At 35.3% G+C, this 21635-nt stretch overlaps 1 long non-coding RNA gene across 1 annotated transcript in view; it reads left to right on the top strand.

Moving 5' to 3' along the window:
• LOC141570618 (uncharacterized) overlaps positions 1-21635 on the top strand; it is a 419448-nt gene that overhangs the window by 12017 nt on the left and 385796 nt on the right. Inside the window, exon 4 of the long non-coding RNA XR_012494826.1 lies at positions 20652-20732. This is a non-coding gene — a long non-coding RNA (uncharacterized LOC141570618). The remainder of the gene's footprint in view (positions 1-20651; positions 20733-21635) is intronic.

Below are 21635 nucleotides of genomic sequence, written 5' to 3'. Positions count from 1 at the left end.
AGGCCCCAGTGAGGCTGAAGACATATACAAAGAGAATCAGAACTATACTAACCTGGATTGATAGATAAACAAGCTTCATTACAAAGAAAATTCTGAATCTGTCAAGTGTTTATTTTTTAGATGATTTTCTGCTGTTCCCTAGATGTCTTCCTGCTCTTCCCACTACCAGACTTGTAATAAAAATACCCTATATTTTTGTATAAAATTAACAAGGCATATTTTCTCTTGTGAATTCCTCTCATACTCAAGAGAGATAGGCATTATTTTATTGTAGAAGTGAGGAAACTGACCTAGAGAGGCTAAATGCCTCACTTGAGCTCATAACACTAGGAAGCCATAGAGAAGGAGCTTGAATCCTATTCTTGGCTAGGCTATGTCTCACTCCTGATCGTCCTCAGGATTGGGGCCTGCCCTCACACTGGATACCTGGGTTACCATCTGACCCTATTACTGTTCATTAGGCCTCTCACCAAGATTCCATCACACATATTTGAGAAGTCTCAACTTTTAGAGGATTCTAGGGACCCTTTATGTCATGGTAGAGCCAGTGGTTGCTACTCTTCATTTGTGTATGATTTTCTCCTCTTACTGCTAACAATTTTATATTCTTTCTACAGGAGAGATAATCTTTGCAAAAAGAGTGTACTCAAAACATGTTTGTTAATGATCTTGGGATTCAAAATTATGATTCAGCAGCTCTAGAGAGAGATTACTGTCTGATTCAATGGCTTCTGAGAACTGTGCTGAATCAGAGAGTGTCTGGATTATTCTGAATATTCTAGCGTTGTTTCCTGCTATCTCCCTTGCTTCTTGGCTTCATACATTAATGTGTTTGGGAACTCAATTCTTGTTGGCTACCCTGTGGGCTGGTTTTTCCAAATGGGCTGCCTCTTCGTTAGCACACTGTAGATCTATATCTGACTAAAGACTATTTACTCTATGCTGGGAGCTAAGTCTTGGAGTGTATTTTCTCTCAAGTGGCTCTCTGCTGCCCTCTACTGGGCATTCAGCCACCAGCGCTATCTAGCCAGCATCTGCGCTAACCCATTGCATCCCACGCTCCAAAAGAGATGGGAGCATAATTAACAACATTATGTATTATTTTTATAGCGTGGAAAAATACAACCCAGCTCCACTTATACCCCATGTTCTCACTTCCTATGAGTCTGTGGTTAGGCCGTGAAGGAATGTAGCTGACTTTCACTTTTTTCAAGTATTTGTGCTAGAGTATTTGGAAGTGCATACTTGAAAATGTAAACCTTCCATTTAATTATCATGTTGAAATACACTTCAGCCGACATAAAACTAGGCCACAAATTTATGAACTTGCTGTACTTATTCAGTCTTAGGGAATATTAAACATTTTATCTTTAATGTTATAAAGATATAGTGAATTATATGAAATTCCTAAATTATTATATGTATACTTTTTCATTTATTCAGTGAAATATGTATCAGGCGCATGTTATATGCCAGGAATGATACTTGGTGCTAAGAATACAGCATTGGATAAAGGAGACAAAAACAAACAAACAAACAAACAAAACCCCTCTACCTTTATTGAGTTTGTTTCCCAGGTTGGAAAGATAAACATTAAACAAATTAATAAGCAAAATGCCCTTTAAGGCATTATAGCATTACCGTATCTATTTCCTACCACAAATACACTGTAGTGAGTCTGTGTCTTTTTTAAGAATGTCAGTATTAAGGTTAAGAGAGGAATAACTAGAGGTTAGATAGGGACTGCATACACTATAAATATTCAATGTGTTATTCATCCATTTATAAATGTACTGTGACTATAGTATGGATCTATAAAAGCAATCAACGCAGATGAATGTATAAATCCCTCAGCTGCAAGATGTAGTAGTTACCTTGTGGGGCCCAGTGACACAGTCTCCCTGGCTCCTCACCAGAGCCAGGTGCTCCAGGTGTGTCCCTTCTGTGGGTTGTGTGTGCCCTCCTGTTGTAGTTGAGCCTTGGTTGCTGTTGGCATATCAATGGGAGGGACTGATAGTCAGGTTGATTGGTTATGAGATCTAAACATGACCACAGTGGAGGAGCTGTGGTTCACGAGCTGACACTACAGAGCAGAGTTTGCTTTAGCAGGGATTTGGTGCCTGCCCAGTCTGCCCTTTGGGTATGTTGTCCTTGGAGGAGGCTGGATGATGCTCTGGCTGAGTCTGAAGCTATCACTGGGCATGCCAGCCCCAGAACCTCCTGGGAGGGGAACCACGGCAGATCAATTTCGTCCTCAGCTTGGGCCCTGCCTAGGGCCACTCGACATGAACCACAGAGCAATTCATACATGACTGCTGCCAGCACTGTACTTGGAGGTACCTCAAGAGACCATGCCAGGAACCAAGGCTGGCTGTAGCTGGTGCCAGGTTTAGGGCTGCTCAGCCAGAGGCTCGGGATATGCTGAAGCCAGATGCTGCTTGTTTGGGTTTTGTGAACCTTTGAGAGATTTTTAGGAAAGTCTGTGGCATGAACCAAGGCAGGCAGTTTGTATGGAAAAGCCGCCAGAGGCTGCTTGGGTGTGCATGAAAGTTGGGTGAGATGAGGTCTCAGAATCTCTAGGGCAGGGCATATGAAAGGCATCAGATTGATGGAGACTCAGATACGGAGGCTGCCTACCTGTGCATGCTGGGAAGGGGGAGGGCTCAAGAAAGAAACAATAGCTTCCGCCAGCTCCTCTATCTGGGAGAAAGCTGCCCCTCCAGCCCTCTCCATGAAGCAGACAACTCAGTTCCTCCCTGTATGTCCCTGTCGCCTTTTGACCTGCTGCCGCAGTGCTGGAGTTCAGAGCCAGTAAGTCTGTCAATGAGTAAGTCTGTGTGGGGAACTTTTAAGAGGAACACCTGGGATATTAGCTACCCTCTGGCTCATTTAGCTACAATCTCCACTGGTTTTCACAACCAGAAATTATGGGGATTTCTCTCCCCAGCACTGGAACCCTGGGCTGGGGAGGGGTTGGGACCCCTCATTCCTCCAGGAGGGTCCTCCATATCTGCTATATTCCTCCCGATTTTAAATGGTCACACACGTGTGTGGGACCAGCCTGTTCACGTCTCTGCCCCTTCTACTAGTCGTGAGATGGTTTCTTCTGTATGTTGATAATTGTAGGGCTTTGGTCCAGCTAGACTTCAGGCAATTCTCAATGATGGGTGTTCTGTAGTTTGGTTGTAATTTTGATGTGGTTGTGAGAGGAGGTAAGCCCAGCAGTTACCTACTCTGCCATCTTGACCAGAAAATAGAAAAGCTTTAATTCTTAATAGGAATTCTGAGAAAACTCAGGATTTCTAAGTAATATGTTTGTATTAAAAGAAAAAAAAAAAAACAACAGCCCATATTTTAGAAAAAGCTCCATAATATTAAACTAATTCTGGGTTGTTGGATAAGAAACTTCATCCTTCCCTTGGAGGATTTTTCTGAGTGGAACTTTCTAGTTTTGTTTTTATGGTGTAGTCTCATGATATGGTCTTCTACGAGGCAGGCATGCCACCATCTTAATGCAGCAGGTTGGTCAGGGCAACAGGTAAGAATCAGAAGACCCATCTATTCTTATACATGAGTCAGAAGTGTATGTTTTCATTAATAAATTATAAAATATTTTTAATTTTTGCTTTCTTTTGATTTCAATTTAACACAGACTTCCTGGAAAATTTTTTCCAGTATATTATAAAGAAGAAAATAAACATAAATCACCTATTGAAAGAAAACTCAGAGATACCTTCAGTCAACATTTTGCATAATTTAAAAAAAAACGGGTCTTTTTTCTATGCATAAATATAAACATACTATATATACATTTTAAATAATTTGGATGGTGCTGTGATTATGCTTTGTGCTTTGCCTCTTTTCATTCAGTATTTTACCATGAACATTTCCTCATCACTATTTTGATTTTTGAAAACTACTGTTACAAGTATCTATATTAATTTTTGGATTAACAATGAACAATATAACCATTGTCCATTATTGCTCCACATTTAGGTTGTTTCTAATTTTTTATCATTAAAAGGACTTGAAATGTGCATTTTGCACATAGATATATTACCCCATCTCTGATTACTTCCTTTCAATAGATATGTTTAGGGAAAGAATTTTTGGGGCCCCAAGTATGAATTTTTAAAACACAGTTGCCACATATTGTTGAACTGTATTTCATTGAGATTGTACTAATATATACTTACACCGGCAATCTATGAAAATGTCTGTCTGATTGAATACTCGCCAAATATTAAATTTTCTTTTGCCAGTGTAAAAGGGAAAAAGTAATATCTAAAACTGGCTTTAATGTATATTTCTTTATCTACTCACAAGATTGAATACATTTTTTCAAGTATTATTCACATTTCTAATTTCTTTTTCTGTGATCCATTTGTTGTGTCTTTTACCATTTTTAAATTAGAATTGTGCTTTTTAAATTAATTTTTAAGGGCTTTTTTATGTAACAATATTAACTTTTTGTTATACGGCTCAAATATACTTGACATTTTTTCCTTGTGTCTGGATTTGAATCTGATTCCATCACCTTCTAGCTACATAACTTTGGATAAATTATTAAACCTCTATGTGCTTTAGTTTCACTAAGTCTTAAATTGGAATAATAATGGTAACTATCTCATAATGTTTTCATGAGGATAAAATGATTTCACCTTGTAAGAAAGACACTTAAAGTATAATAGGGAAATATTAAACCGAAAATAAAGATTTATCACATCTAGTATTGCTTACTGTATTCAAATTTATTAATTTTAAAGTTTTTCATTGCTTTTAATAATAAAAAATAATACTTAAATATTTAGAGATAAATACTAACATGTTGTATTAACTAAACTTCAAATTTAGCTAAGATTTTGGATACGTAGTCTTATAAATTAAAAAATGATTTAATTATTCTGATGGGAATATTATTATTTCTTTTTATTCATTTATCTAACACTGATTTCGTTCATTTAACAGATATTTATTGAACTATTACTATATGCCAGGAACTATAGTTAAACAAACAGTGAACAAGACAGATAAAAATCTTTGCTCTTGTGGAACAACCCTTCCATTTGGGAAGAGACAATAAACAAAATAAATTAGTGACATGAAAAAATATAATAGAAGAAATGAAAGGGAATAAAGAGTGCAAAAGAGAGTGGTTACAATTTCCAATAGGCTAGCCAGTAGACACCACTGATTGCATTAGTTTTCTACTGCTGGCAAAAAAAATTACCATAAACTTAGAGGTTTAAAGTAACACAAGTTTATTATTTTACTTTTTCTGTAGGTCAGGTCAAGAGTCCAGGCAAAGACTAGCTGCTCATAGCCTCACAAGACTGAAATCAAAGTGTTGGTTGTACTCTTGTTCTCATTGTTCTCATGTAGAGCTCAGGGTCATCTTCCAAAGTCATTCAGGTTGTTGGTAGAATTGAGTTCCTTGTGGTTGTAGGAATTAGGTCCTTGTTTTCTTGCTAGCTTTTGGCTGAGGTCACTCTCAGTCCCTACAAGCCACCTGCTTTTCACCAGCATGTGACCCCCCATAGGCAATTCACAATGTAGTGGTGTGTGTCTTCTTTGAGGTAAGTCTCTGACACTTCACCTTCCTTAAAAGGCTTCTCCAATTAGGGCAAGACCACCCATCATAATCTGAATAATCACCCTTTTGATTAACTGACAGTCAACTAACTATTTAGTAACTTAAACACAAGTGATAGTTCAATACATTCACAAGTTCACTCACACTCAACGGAAAGGAATTATATACAGTGTGTGTCCACCAGGCGGCAGCCTTCTTAGAATCCTGCCTGTAACAGAAAAAATAGTATTTGAACAGATATCAAAGAATTGAGAGCGTGAGCCATGTGAGTATTTGAGTGCAGAGCATTCCAAGCAGAAGGAACAGCCCTTGCAAGGCCATGACATTATAGTATTTGGCTTGTTTAAATAACAGGAAGATTGGGGAGGGGGACTGTAAAGCTGAACAGAAACACTGAGGGGATCGGAGACGTAATGGAAGGCAGGGTATTACGCGGCTCTTGTAGGTCATTGTAAGAACTTCGACTTTAATGTGAGTGTATGAATGGGGCCATTGTGGACTATTTTGAGCAGATGAGTAATAAAATCTAACACTTTAAAATAATTTCTCCTGCTACCCTGCTGAGAATAGGCTATTGAGGGTCAGAGTGGTTAGCTAGTAGACAAGTTAGAATGCGATTGCACAAATTCAGGTGAGAGATTATGGGCATCTTGGATTAGGTCATTAGCAGTGGGGGTGGTAAGAAAAGGTTGTATTTTGTAGGTATTTTGAAGGTAGAGCCTATAGCTCTGCCTGATGAAATAAACATGAGATGTGAAAGAGAGGAGTCAACATCGACTAGAACATTTTGGCCTGAACAATGGGAAAACCAGCGTTTCAGTTCACTGAGAAGGGGGAGACTTCTGGCGGACCAGGTTTGGACATGACCTCAGAACAATGGCTTTGATTAGGTTAAGATATCTGGTTGACATCCAAGTGGAAATGTCAAGTGGACAGTTGGGTATGTGAGTCTGGAGTTCAGAAGATACGTCTGGGCTAGAATTATACATTTGTGAGTTATCAGCACACATAGAAGATATGTAAAGCCAGTAAAGCCGGATGAGATCACAAAGAGAGTAGTATATAGAGAAGAGGATAAGGACTGAGTCCAGTGGATTCCAATGACTGGAAGTTGGGGAGAAATGGAGGAATAAACAAGGAGATTGAGCAGAAGCAGCAACTGAGGTTAGAGGAAAACCAAGGGTGTATGATGATCTGGAAGCCAAGAAAAGAAGGGTTGGTAATCAATTGTGTCAAAGGCTGCTATGGGCCAAGTAAGATGAAAACAGAATATTGATTGGAGTTAGCAATATGGATGTCATTGGTGACCATGAGGAGAACAGTTTCATTAGAATAATGGAGATGAAAGTCTCTTGGGTGATAGTCAACATGAATGGGAAGAGAAGAATTTGAGATAGAGAGTATTGACAATTTATTGAGCAGTTTTGCTAAAAAGAAGTGATAAAAAAGGCATTAGCTAGAGAGAGGTGGAGGCAAAAGAGGTTTGCGTTTTTTTTTAAATGGGAGAGAAACTGTTTAGTTGGTGATGAAAATGATCCAGTAGAGCGGGAAAATTTGAAGATGTAGGAGAGAAAGAAAAGATTTGCTGAAGGCATGTCCTTGAGTGGGGAAGTAAGATCAGATCAAAAGCACAAGATGGGAGGCATTGGGCTTAGGTGGAAGTACCAATAGCCATCATTCACTACAGGGGAGACACCAAGTACATGGGTATCGAAAGATATTCTCTTTGAATTGCTTTAATTTTCTCAGTGGACTAGGGAGCAAGGTCAGTTAAGACTGAGGATGATGATGGAAGTGACTGAAGTGGGAGGAGGAAGAATAAAGAGAGCTTATTGAGGAGAGCTGGAGACAGACAAATGTAACATAATTGCCAAGCAGCATTAGGGACCTACCAAACATTCATGTTCATGAATTTAAATGAGACTAATTTACATATTGTATGTTTTCTTCAGCCATGTTAGTTGCAGAGGTTCCAGAACTAGAAAGGCGGAAAAGCATATATGAGTAAAACCAATATTGTGATTCAGCCAAAATGAATATGAAGTGAGAGAGGCAAGGGAAGGTAAAAAAGGAGTGAGTGTAATAATTGGTCATAGAATTTAAACTAGTAAGAAGGGAAATGAGTACATCAGGGAGGCGAGAAAAGCTATACTTCAATATACTATGAAAAACATAGTATATTGAAGATCAGTCATGTACTGTGGTAAATTCTCAGAATAATTGATATAAGCCTTTCTTTAAAACTGACATTTTGATGATCCCAAGGCTATACAGTATAAAATGCTGGGTGGAGGTCAAGTGATTCTAATCTCCAGCTCCTTGGACTGAAGGTGACTCTCATACAATGATTTATATTGATAAACTGAAAGCACTTTCACAATTCTTATATTCTGGTACACTTATGAAGGAAGAAAGGGCCCGAATATCTTTATTTTATATCTAGATATCTAGAGGTAGGTATAGAGGGAGGGTCCATGACAAAGTTGTAAAACAAAGATGAAATTTATTGTTCACTCCACTATTTCTTTCTTTCTTTTTTTTTTTTGGTTTTGTTTCTTGTTTTTCTTTTCTTTTTTTAAATTAAAGTTTATTGGAGTAACAATTTTTAGTAAAGTTACATAGATTTCAGGTGTACAATTCTGTAATACATCATCTATATCTCACATTGTGTGTTCACCACCCAGTCAGTTCTGCTTCCATCACCATATATTTGACCCCATTTACCCTCGTCTACCACCTCCTTCCCCCCTTACCCTCTGGTAACCACTCAACTATTGTCTGTGTCTATGAGTTTCTGTTTCTTCATTTGTTTGTCTTGTTCTTTTGTTGTTTTCAGTTTTATATCCCACATACCAGTGAAATCATTTTGTTGTTGACTTTTTATGTCTGACTTATTTTGCTTAGCATAATTGTGACATCCATGTAATAATTTGTAACATCCATGTTGTCACAAATGGTATGATTTCATCTTTCCTTATGGCAGAGTAGTATTCCATTTTGTATATATACCACAACTTCTTTATCCAATCATCTATCGAAGGACACTTTCTTTGTGAGACTTTTAGCTTCCTTTGTTCAGCTCACCACCCTGTCTGCCTCATGGTTGGTCCATGTTCCCCACTCGCTGCAGCCTCCTTCCCAAGTTCACAGGCAGCACCATGTTCTATAAGTTGCTCTTCACTGAGGCTTCCTTTATTAAAAACTGAATGTTAGATGTTCAGTTCTACTGGGTAACCCATTAACTGCTTTGGTAAACTAACTCCAACTTGGGTTAAGTTCTCAATGTTATTATCACATTTAGAGTGATGGTTTTCAGAATGCTTTTGCCTCAACCTACAGTAAGAAACATAATTTACACCATGAACCAGATTATAAATACATATATCTACATACACACATTTGCAATCAAAACAGAACCTTTATGAAATTATACCCTTACTATTTTGTGATGCACGCTGATACTTTTGATTCTATTGTATTCTATTTAAAATTCAGCAGTTGGGATCCACTTTATGATGTACCAACTACTAAAGGGTTGATGAACTGCAGCTTGACAACAAGAGGGCTTTTGATGCTCACAATGCTGGTAAGGTATAGTCATGGAGGAGATTAAGGGTGTTGCAGTAGGGGGCATTTTTGAAAAGAAAGGCCTATTGGTTCTCCTTAAATTATACATATTTATGATAATACAAAAAGTGATTTTAGGTAATATGCTAATGAAATAGACTGATATACTTAGGAGAAATAGATTGTGGTCCTAGTTCTACCAAAACAATGGAAAAGATACTAAAGAATAAATATGTTTACTCATATAAATATATAAATATATTTATATTAAATATATCAATAAAGATACTAAAGTATTAATATGTCACATGTGCCTAACCTTTAAAAATAAATTTATGAAGTATTCTAAATAAGAATAACAATTAAGAACATATTCACTAATTTTGATGACTAATATCTCTTCTCCAAGATACCAATATTCTTACTTATTTGCTAATTAAAGACAGTAAGTACCAGTCACACTTCTAAGAGCTTTAAAAGCAATTCACTCCAGCCTCAAAACAATTCCATGTTGTTGTTGTTGTTGTTTTATAGTTCTTATTCAAGATGAGTTCTTATTCTAGATAGATGAGGAAACGGACGTACAGAGAGTAAATAATGTGCCCTGGGTGCCCTGGGTGCCCTGGTAAGGAAAAGTGTCAGGCAGTTTGATTCTCAAGTTCATGCTCTGAAACAACTACCATGTGACTTTTTTTTTTTTTTTGGCTTTTTCCTCAATGTTTATTAAAATATATACAAAAGGCCTTTATTGTATCTACAAGTGCCCAAGTATAATAGGTACCATAATATAATAGTAATTACTTGCAATACATTTTTAGAAAAAAGTACAATATTCAGATTAAATGCAGACCAGAAAACATCACATTTTAAAAACTTGATATTTCCATTGACTCTTCATGTTCTGCAATTGGAAGGTAATTTCATGTGTTTAGTTTTCTATCTATTGAGGGACACATATGACTACTACCATTACTTGGGGAGGGGCTAAGTCAGTGTTTTGTCCTTTTCCTGGGTTTCTTGTGTCATATGTCCTAGCTTTCTTATTAAACTATGAGGGACTCAACAGTTTCCTGCTATATTAATAATGTTAATAGCTGCTTTTTATTGAGTACACTATGCTAATGAACTATTTTATTATCTTTTTTGAAACCTGTGGCACCCATAAATAAATGCCTTTATTACGTCCTTTATCATCTTTCTGCTAGACCACAGGTGAGAAAACAGACTATGTACTCAAATAATCTGAAGAAGATCAAGCAGCTCATGGATGGTGGAGCTAGGTGTCAAACCAGGATATTCCCTGATTACTCCCATCTTGATCCTTTATCCTCCCACCTTCTCTCTGGAACACTGTATTTACAATGTAATTTCTGGATTCTGTCTGTTGAGAAACACTGGCTGCCTTTCAATCACCTTTGCTCTCCTTTGCTTTCTGTTCTAAACCTTTCACCATTCACCCTGACTTTCCACTGCCGCTGCTATTCTACCACTGACCTTACACTTCTGTGTGGCTAGTGTCTGTACTGAGGCTGTCACATTGTCTGCTTTTTAATGATTACGTAGCTTGTTCTTTTGAAACTGTCTTTTGACATGATTGAAGGGGCTATTTATTTCCACTAGGAAACTTCGTTGTTATGGGTCAGAAGTCTTGGTTTCCTATCAAAGTGCTACCAGCAAGACCTTTACTCTGGGAAAAAGGAACACACTTTTCCTGTGATGGTTCCTATTTTTCTGTGATAAACCATCCCCCAGATGCAGAAGATCTCTGTTTTTATTGCTCACCATGCGTGGATTATGCTTTTATGTTTTTGGAATGCCTTAATGGATCTGAAGTATTAATATGAAAGCCCACTGTGATGAGAACACACAGTCCAAGTGTCTGCCTGCTTGGTGGCATGGGTTACGTGGATTTTATGGTACCTGAAATTCTTGGATCAAAGATACTAGGTAACTTACAACTCAGTCAGGAATACTGACTTTGTTTTGTTTTGTTCTAGCGTTCCTAGGATCTAGTTAGAGAAAAAATGTTTTAGGGGAAAATAAAATATATTCTTTTGAAGAGATGTACTATACCTAAGTCAAATAAATACAAACCAAAGGTATATATATATATATATATATATATATATATATATATATATATATCATATATCTATATAACTGTGTGTTACATTTGTGTTTGCTCAGATTGTTCAAAAAGATCATTTTAACATAAGGATATAGTAAGCAGCCTTTTAAATGTAGCTCATAAAAATATGTGCTTCTTAAATTTCTTTTATAACCTATTAGAATTCACTGCCACTCCTAACTACTGTATTGGGCAAGTGTAGAATACTGCTGTAGGTTTCATATGAAGCTTCTATCATTTCTACCATTTACTCTACTTGTGAGTAGCCATTTGTTGGGATGGAGAAGTGGGAGAGGCTTTAAAAATTAGTTTGGAAATGGCTCATCACAGGTTTTGGTATTTTATAAAATAACTCATAATTGAGATCTGATAGGATATGTATGTTTTAGTAGCTGAAAATGACCGGAAACCAGAATTTACTGGAAAGGCCATTGAACATCAGAAGACTCAAATCCTAGACTCCATTCTACCGCGTAATAACTGTGTGATGCAGGGCTTCTCATTCTAATCTCTCATCTTCCTTCTGTCTAAAATGGTATTCAAAACACCTGCCAGGGCTAACTCTAAAACTTATTCTCAAGAGCAAGTGAGATGTAAGTAAGTGAGGGAGGTTTATAAATAGCAAAATGTAATATTCTGATTTTATTTGTGGATTTGATTTATGTTGGGACCCTGAAATTCACACAAACCCTCCAAAAGATAAGAATATTCATTGTCACCAACTACTTACCCTTGATTCATTGTCATATATTCTACAAGTATGTTGAATTGTTTGCATATGATACTGTTCCTTAAGTATTTAAAATAAATATCACCAGAAAATATCTGCAATTAAAAAAAATTATATACTTGACGTGATATCTAAAACTTTTTTATGTATTTTGATAAAAATGAGTTGTATTTCTTTTTTTATATAAGGCTTTGGTATAAATCCACACATCAACTTGGAAGGCATAATTTTAATGCAGCTGCTGTGCACTTTCTTCACAGCTTATTTGTAATGTCATTAGTCATTGTTAGGTCTATTAGTCAGAAGTTTCAAATCTACAAAGTGGTTGTCAATTTTAGTAATTATTTTTAGAAATGCTGACATACAATTTAGTGTGTTGAAATTCAGCTTTATTCACAGATTTCTCCTTCTGTTCTTTTGTAAATCAATGTGGATAATCTCAAAATTACAGTGCCTCTCTACACTCTAAGCATTTTAGATGTGTCATCATATTAATTTTTTTGCCCTTTACTATTTCCATTAATTAATTTTGCCCTTTAACTTTTGCTGATCAATGTGGATTAAATTGTAATTGCAACATTTCTATGAAATAATACCAAATTAGGCTGATAGTGACATGCTGTGAGTTAGTGAGGAATATTAACATTTTGAACTTGGTAAATTGATTTAAAACCAGATAGAATTGTGATTTATGTTTAAATTCTATGTATGAAGAATTTTGAATATGACATCATGGTTAAAATTTCCTTGCAGTGTCTGCTAAATACTGGTGGCTTGGAAACATGTAGCTTTACATTATCTCTATCCCATTCTATTGTCATTGGAAGGTTAAAATATGCAATGATGTAAGAAAGGAATTAAATATCTCATGAATATCTATATTAATTCCCATAAATTGATCGAACTATTGACTTTAATAAAGATTACCCAATATGGTTGACTGTTTATTCACTAAGTGAACATATAGTCATTACCTACTCTGCACCAGATAATGTGCCAGATGCTAAGGGTAGAGTGATGAATAAAATTTAGTTCCTACTCCAAAAGAACTCAGATTCTGGTGGGTGAGATGAACATATATATATGTGTACAATAAACTTAGTGTCATGCTGGAGGTATGTATTGGTACCATGAAAGCACAGAGAAAAGCCACTTGGATCTTCAGGTTTAGGAAAGACTTTTTGGAAAAACATGCCACCTAAGCTCTCTCTTCAAAAAATTTTTTAAAAAATTATAAATGGAATGCATGGACATGTGATGATAATAAAATAATTTAGAAGAATTTGTGATCAAAATAATGGAACCATTTCTGTTCAACAGCGATTTGGCTTCCTAGAGGCAAACTCTTTTAAATAGTTTTGTTTGCAGTTCTTTTAGTGGTTCCTCCACAATACTAAATTATGCGATTATACCACCTATGTGTGTTGTAGAGTTATTTATCATTTTCTTACTTCTACAGGTTATTTTTGTGATAATAAATAATATCCTGCTGCATTCTTAAGAGATGACACTATCACTGCTACTGTTTCCTCCACATTTTTACCTTCACCACTCTCCAACATTTATCATCCACTCTATTATTTTTATTTTGTTAAGACTGCTATCATTTGTAATTTGATATGAAACAGGAACCAAGTTTTTCACCTTCTCCATAAATTGACTCTGAAAGTTTATATTTTTATGACTATGCTGGGTCAGGTACTATGCTATGGATAGAATGAATTCCCTTTTCTTACTATCAATTGCTTGAAATTATGCCAAAAATTTATTTTCTCTACATTTGAATCATGGTTTTTTATACAACTTTGTTTTTTCCCCTCCTTTGGGTTAGCTATTGGGTTTTCTCTCTTGTCTTAAAAATATAACATGCATATTACAGTTTCACGTATTTTCTGCATATATAAAGGGAGCCAAACAATGTACACACTTTTAAGAAAGGAAAAAGCTGTATTAAAATTGTAATACTCAATATATACTGATAACAAAAGATGAATACAAGTCACATTTGACTTCTGCAATTACAAGAGGTGCTCAAAGTGGTTACCATCAGTGTAATTTTAATACAGTTTTTTCTGTTCTTAAAATGTGCACACATTTTTTGGCATCCTCGGTATTCTGAAACTGAGATCTCCCAGGTGCCTTCCTCCTGACACCACTGATCCTCCTGTTCTAACCTGAAATCTATACAGGACTACTATACAGCCTACTATACAGAAATCTAGGACTACTATACAGCCTCTCTCTAGGAATTTTCTTCATTGCTTTCCTGGGTGGGATCCATATTTTCTAAGTCCCATCTCTCTTCTTTTTCTTTCTCTGTCTCTTATTTTGCTAGCATGCCCCATAAAGTTACTGTTTAAGAAAAGACGTGGTAAAAACATATCATATTGGCAAATGCCTTTATTCTGTTCTCTCTCTCTCTCTCTCTCTCTCTCTCTCTCTCTCTCTCTCATTGAACTGAGTATAGCATTCTAGAGTCAGAACATTTCTCCATAAACTGGAAGGCATCAATCTACTTTTTTAGTGTTGGTGATAAGTCTAAGTAAATTCATTCTCATTCTTTTTTAGATAACTTGTTTTTAATCTTGGAAGATTTTATGATCGTCTCTAGGTGTGGCTCTTAATTACAATCACTCCACTTGCCACTTTGCACTTTAAATGTTCATATATTTCAAATCTGCGGAATTTGATTTATTATTTCCATGTTAATTTCTTCTTCATTTTCTGCATTCATTCTTTTTTGAAATTCTCATTTGCAGATGTTGGACCTCTAAACTGCTCTCCTGTGACTCTTAGCTTTTCCCTCATGCTTTCTGACTCTTTGCATTTCTGCCTTACACTCTAGAAGAGTTCCTTGACTTTATTTCCTAGGCTTCTATTTTGTAATTCAATTTAGTTAATTGTATATTTTGCATTTTCCAGCCTTTAACAATATGATAATATCTCTCATTTGCTGATCATTTCTCTCCTACAGTCTTCTCAGTTATGTATTCTATTTTTATGGATTTCTGTTTTATTTTAATGGAATCTCAGGTGAGATAAAAAGTAAAGGTGTGTCACTGAGACCTAGTATGACATGGGGGAACTAAAAGCAGTAACAGGTTGTTTAAGGTTGGAGTAGTAAACTAGGACTAGTCGGGCACATGACTGAAATCATTGCTAGGCAACATATCATGATGGCCTTGTAGATATACTCTACTCAGGATTTTAGACTTGATCTTATAGGTACTGAGTGTTTTAATCATAAAAGTAGTATGATTATATAAGGAAGATATATTTAAAGACTAGAGGCAGGAAGGAAAGTTAGTTGAAAGAATTCACATTATTCCTCTTATGTGTGTTTTAGAGTAAGTTGTTATTTTCTTGGTAATGAGGAACTGCTCTAAGGCAGAAAGATCAGAGCAAAATGAGACAGAAGTAATAAAGAAGAGATTTCCAAGACTGATTAAGACTATCAAGTCAAGAAGTGCTCAGAACCCCAAAAAAGGATAAATGTAAAGAAAACCACTAGGCAAATCATGATAAAACTTCTGAAAAACCAAAGACAAAAAGAAAACCTTAAAAGCAGATAGAAAAAAAAAAAGGCACGTTACCGTCCAAGGAACTAATAAAAGCAAAATAAGAATGTCAGTTATCTTCGCAAAATAAACAGAAAATCCAGAAAATAATGGAATAATCTTTAAAATGCTAAAATAAGATATATCAGGTTATCATTAAAGTCTAGTCTACTTCTACTTTTGTCTGATTTTCTATGCAATAAGGAATGCCACTGATCATTAAGACAATGTTTTCCTGGGATGATGTCCAGTTCTACAGAATTATAAGAGAAGAAAAATTTCCATGGAAAAAATAATGAATGGAGTTCAGGAGATTTGGAGATCACTGTGAAAAAGCATAATTTAAATAGTTAATTTTGTAAGATGATGGTCTAGGTAGAGTAAGAGATTTAAATGCTCACCATTTAATATGTTCCAGATGGTTAAAAGTCATAGGTAATCTAGACGCAAAAGAGTCAACTTATTTTTTTTAACTCCCTTCAGCTCTAGTATTTAGTAATTTCTAAACCTCTTTTTCATTACACTTATCATAATAAAGCTGACTCTTAGATTAACTGTGGCAATATTTGACAAACATATTAAGGCCGATAATAAAATGAAAATTATAAATAGAAGGCTGTGTACAATATAGGGTTTATAAAGATATAGGTCAGGATGGATCGTTTTAAGAACTGTTAGGTAGTAAATATGAAAATGGAACTATACAATTTTATGTCCAGACAGATATTATGAAAATAAAATTGAAATGCAGTATAATGTAGTGATTAAAGGCACGAGCTGTGAAGCTCGATTTCCTAAGTGAAAACTCCAGCTCTTCAAATTACTAGCTGTGTGACTTTCAGATGTTTTTTTTTTTTTTTTTACCTGATCTGAATTTCAGTTTCTACTTTTATAAAACCTTTTAAAGATTGTGGCATAAAATTGTAAGCATTCTTCAGATTAGCCATTATTATTATAATGAAGAGTTGGCAAAGCAAGGTTAGTACATTCATAGTAATTGTGTAATAAGTTTTGCTGGATTCTGGTGCTTGGCTTAGGCAAAGGAAATACCCAAGGAACTATGCATTTTTACATAATAATGAAAGAGTAAAAAGAAGAGAAAAAAATATTTAATTCTCCTGAACAATAGGAATTTTGTTAGCAATCCACATGTATAATTTTCTGTAACTAATGTAGCTATTATTTTTTATAATTTTTTAGATGACGTAACTGGCTTAGAGATGTTAAGTATCCTAGATTATTTTTAACTGAACAATATAATTTAATTTATCAATAAGGGGTAAATTTCAGGACAGAAGACTGATTTCCTTATATGAATCCTGGAAAAAACTAGTAGGTGGTTAACTGCTAACATATAAAACTGATTCCTACCTACTGATGTGATAACACATTTGTTAATAATGTGTCCTTCCCTTCTCTGGCTGATTATTTAGTTTATTTATTGATTGATTCCTTGTCTTTTTCCTATCATTTCATTTGCAGTAGAGTCAATCAATTCCAGACAAAGTTGAAAAGTAGGTGAATTATATCTTTTCATCCTAAGAAACACCTCTCATTTCTACTTTCATGTATCCTGTCCAATAAAAATTGTTTTTGGACAAAGTCTGAAATCAGTAATTTATAACTGGACATTAATTTAAATTGTTTCCCCTTCTCAGAAGATCATCTCAAATCTTAACTTCTTTTTAATGGACATTTTACTCTATTAAAGGAAAGCCATAGACATTTTTGAGTAAGCAAGAGAGACTTGGGAAGTTGAAAAGTGATCTTTTCAGGAATTCCTGAAATATCATAAGTTAGTCTGGGTGTAATTTACCTATATGTTATACAAACCTTAAAATAAAAAAAACTAAAAAAAAACTAAACTAATTATTATAATCTGCTTGTTGAAAGATTTAAATAATTTTTTAAAAACTGACAAACGTCATTTACTGGTCTCCAGACTATGACCTAAAATTTATTTGGAAGTTTTAGGTTTTTATATAAAGTCGAATCATAAAACTTGATTATGTGCAGTGGTTGAATTTGGGTATCATTACTATGTTTAGATTATAATGGTACGGGTAGCTCTTAGCTATACATTTTCAAAGATTGCTTATGCTTTTAAAGATATGTGAAAGTTTGGCCACTCTCAATTGGTTAGGCCTATATTGATCAAGAATAACGAAAGGAAGTACTGATGATGATATTTCTCGGACAGCTTCAGTGAGCAGGAAATATTTGTCTCTCTTAGTTAGGATAAGAATAGGATGCTATAACCAAGAAAACAATGATTCAGAAAATTAAAGAAAATAGAAGTTGATTTCTCCTTTATGTAACAGTCCCAACTGAGTGGTTCAACCCTTCTCCGTGAGGTTATTCAGAGAGCTAGGTTTTTCCATTGGTTTCCCTATGATCCCTTAGGGCTGTCATCCTCTGCATGGTGGTGAAAGGATGTCTGTGAGTCCCAGCTGCCGACGGGAAAGACAACGTGGTGGAGTCATACTCATAGCCCTAGGACTTAGATCCATAAGGGGCACATATCACATTCCATTCCATGGAGAAAAACAGTCACTTGAGTCCATTATGAAAAGGAGGCTGAAAAATTCCATTTAGTTTTGAGTCTAGGAATAAGGAAGAATACATTTTGGTAGACAACTAGCAGTCTTCACTTTATGGTCTGTGCTGTTTCTCTCGATCATGTTGAGGTTTCCTGATGATGTGCAGTTTTTCTCCTGAAAATGGTGAGGATTGGTACCGTTTCTGTATGGACCCTTAAACTGGAGAAATTATACCACCTTTATTTTTCTGCAGACTGTGTACATTATTGCATCCTGCCTATAATGGTGAGAAGTTACCATCTTTCTTTGAATAAGATCCTTATTCAAAGGATCAAAACTATACAAAGGCCCAAAATTGATTGAGTCTCAGGAAGAGGAAGCAATATTAAAGCTCTTGTGATTTACCTATGTCTTGTGAATCTGCTTCTACTCCCTTTTATTTAGAGGGAAAAAAGCCAGCTCTACAGCTAACTCCCCAATGAAAAATAAGTGCTTGGTAGATCAAAACACATTTTAATCTTTCTTCCTGATGCAAGGTTTAAGCATTGCTGAATAGATACCTTGAAGTGTGTTCACTTTTAAAATAATCTAGTGTACAGGTAACTTCTAAGGGGAGGCTCACCAGGGAAATGAAACAGAAATCTTTCTTTATTGTTAATAACTCATTCTTTAGCTGACACTGAATATTTTTAATAGATACTCTATAGTTCAAAAGAAGAGAGAATGGTTTCCGTTCTATAGGCTAGTGATTATTCTCTAATTTTCTAATATGACCAAATTTATGTTTTGATGCAATATGAAGTTTTGTATTAATAAGACTCCAATAGACCCAAGCCCCTTATCACCCATTATCATCTCTGCTTACTAGCAGATGCCAAAATTCCTATAAGAAATTCTTGTTTTTCTCTGGCTAAGCATTAAGTAATGAGTTTTTTTTTTCTTCAAGATGTTTTTTCTCCCTAAGCCTTTTCTCATGTCACTCTTTATTGTCCATTCAACAGCCCATCTGAATGAATTTCACTACTTCCTTGGCTTCAGTTGCCATCAATTTTTTAAGGAATCCCAAATCTTTATCGTTAGCCCAACGTGTTTTTGAACTTCAGATGTGAATATTCAACTGCTTACTGAATATCGTCACCTAGATGTTCCACCTGGCAAAAACCGAACTCATCAACTCCTCATCCCTTCTTCTCAAACTTCTCTTGTTCACTATCCACTAAGGTGCTGAAGTCAAAACCTGAGTTTTAAGAGAAAAAATCTGGCCTAAGACCACAGCTCCCATTGTTTATATATGTTCACTAAAATAGGATCCTGTCTATAGATGATAACTGAAACGTTTGAGGCCTTCGTAACCTTGCGTATGTACTATGATACCAGAACATTTATGTTGTATGAAGCAACAATGCACATAAATAGTGAAGAACATTTTATAGTGTATCTGATATTTGGGATATGCTAAGAAAACTTGGATTCAGAGCTTTTCTATCTTTTGTTTGTTTTTTCTGCTCAAGCCTGTTGAAGATTGTAGCTATATACATTCATCCAAATTTTAATCAGAAGGATGTCAAGGAGCCATAGAGAGTTAGCTTGTCTGCATATTTCTTAATGCTTTGGTACCTTTAGCAGGAGTAAAACCCAGTAGTTTTTCTAGTTGGCACATAACGCCTTTCTTCTATCCGTAGATTTGTCAAGAACAGACATTATTCTATATTAACCATGTGTCCAGTGCCACATGAATACTCAAAATCTTGATTGGTAAGGGGGTGGGGGGTGGGAGATGAAGGTAAGGGGGATCAAATATATGGTGATGGAAGGAGAACTGACTCTGGGTGGTGAACACACAATGGGATCTATAGATGATGTAATACAGAATTGTACATCTGAAATCTATGTAATTTTACTAACAATTGTCACCCCAATAAATTTAAAAAATAAATTATAAAATAAAATCTTGATATTTTAAGTCACATTTAATCAACTGCTTTGTACCTAATTATTTACTATTTCCTAATGCCACTTTTCTTCATATTGGTTTTATTGGCATTTTAGTATATTTTTTGGTAATTTATGGTGCTGTGATCTTTAACCCCTGGAAGTAGTTTTAAACTACCAGCAAATATTTCTGTGGCTTAAATTTGGGAAGCACTCTGCCTGTTGAAGATTTACCATATATGCTTATACTCTGAAAAGTAAAAGCTTGTAGCAAAATTATACTTGTTTAATCCAGTGGTTGCCATGGAAATAAAAAAAACAGTGCATAACATTTGTCATGCTATTTACTCTTTCCTTTGAAAGACTCAGAACTTTAAAATTGATACTCACTTTAGTTAACTTCATGAATGCCTTTTCTACTGCATGGACTAAGTGAGAGGGGAAATCTTTCATTTATATACTTTCCACTTGGGTCGACTACACAAGAGGTATTTTTTTATCTTTATTTTAAATTAAAGTATACCCAAAAAAATCTGAAAACATTTATCTGTAAAGATATATGTGCTCCAATGTTCATTGTAGTTATTTTCTCTTTCTTAAACAGCTTCCCTATTTGTTTGCTATTGCTTCAGATGACCTCTGAAATTTCTTGACCATCAGTCTTAGGTGGCCTTGCCTTGTGCAGGTAAGATTGTCTCCTTTCACTGACTCCATTCTTACACTGCTAAATCTGTTGTGCTGTTTCTTTTGACTCTGCCTTCTTCCTTTTCTTTCTTACTCTGCAGTCTTTGTCTTGACAAATCTCTTTCAGCTTTATAGAATATTATTATTTTTGTGCTCCCACATTGACTTTGTAAGAAAATGTATCCTTTAGAGGATAGCTGTATAACTTAGAATGTTTCATTTAACCAATTATTTTGTAGGGGTTTCCTTTAGCCTGAAATCTTTTCTGTAGCTCAGATGGATTCTAAATATCCTTGACTTTCCAGAAACATATCAATTGTATAAAATGAAGTGTATCTGTAACATGTAATAGCACTAAAGGAATAATAGTGTTTTGGCAGAGAAATATTTAATTGGTTGCTGTAGTAAAAACAGCTACAACTCTATCTTCTACTCAGCATAGAAAATGCACTTCAGTCTTTAGGTAATCTCACATCAGACAATTAACTGGTAGGAAAGTCAGCCCTTTTCCCTCTTCTCTGCAAGGATACAATGATATCAAGGAAGTGTTAGAATAACTTAAAGTTCCCTAATGAGCTTCAGGGATTTAATGAGAAGATTTTCTATTCTAGTGTGATTAATATTGCTCTGTGATAGAAAGAGGACTTTTTTTTCTGAAGGAAATTCAGAGCAAAAGAGTTTAAGGTAAATGATTAAGAGGAAGTTAAGAAGTGGTTAATCCCTTATAGACCACGGGGATTAATTATTGATGACCAGTAACTGCCACCAGCATGAGTAGTCTCTCCAAATAATCACTACAGCATACAATGAAGTAGTGAAAAACTGTTTTTAAACTACCCAGCATTTTAACCATTTATTTTTTGAATTCTATCAACCAAGTAATCCGTGCAGACTGTATATAGTT

The sequence above is a fragment of the Rhinolophus sinicus genome, linkage group LG03, assembly GCF_036562045.2.
Source record: "Rhinolophus sinicus isolate RSC01 linkage group LG03, ASM3656204v1, whole genome shotgun sequence".
Taxonomy (NCBI): Eukaryota; Metazoa; Chordata; class Mammalia; order Chiroptera; family Rhinolophidae; genus Rhinolophus; species Rhinolophus sinicus.
The sequence above is the reverse complement of the archived record's forward strand: the minus strand, read 5'-3'. Positions and strand labels throughout refer to the sequence as shown.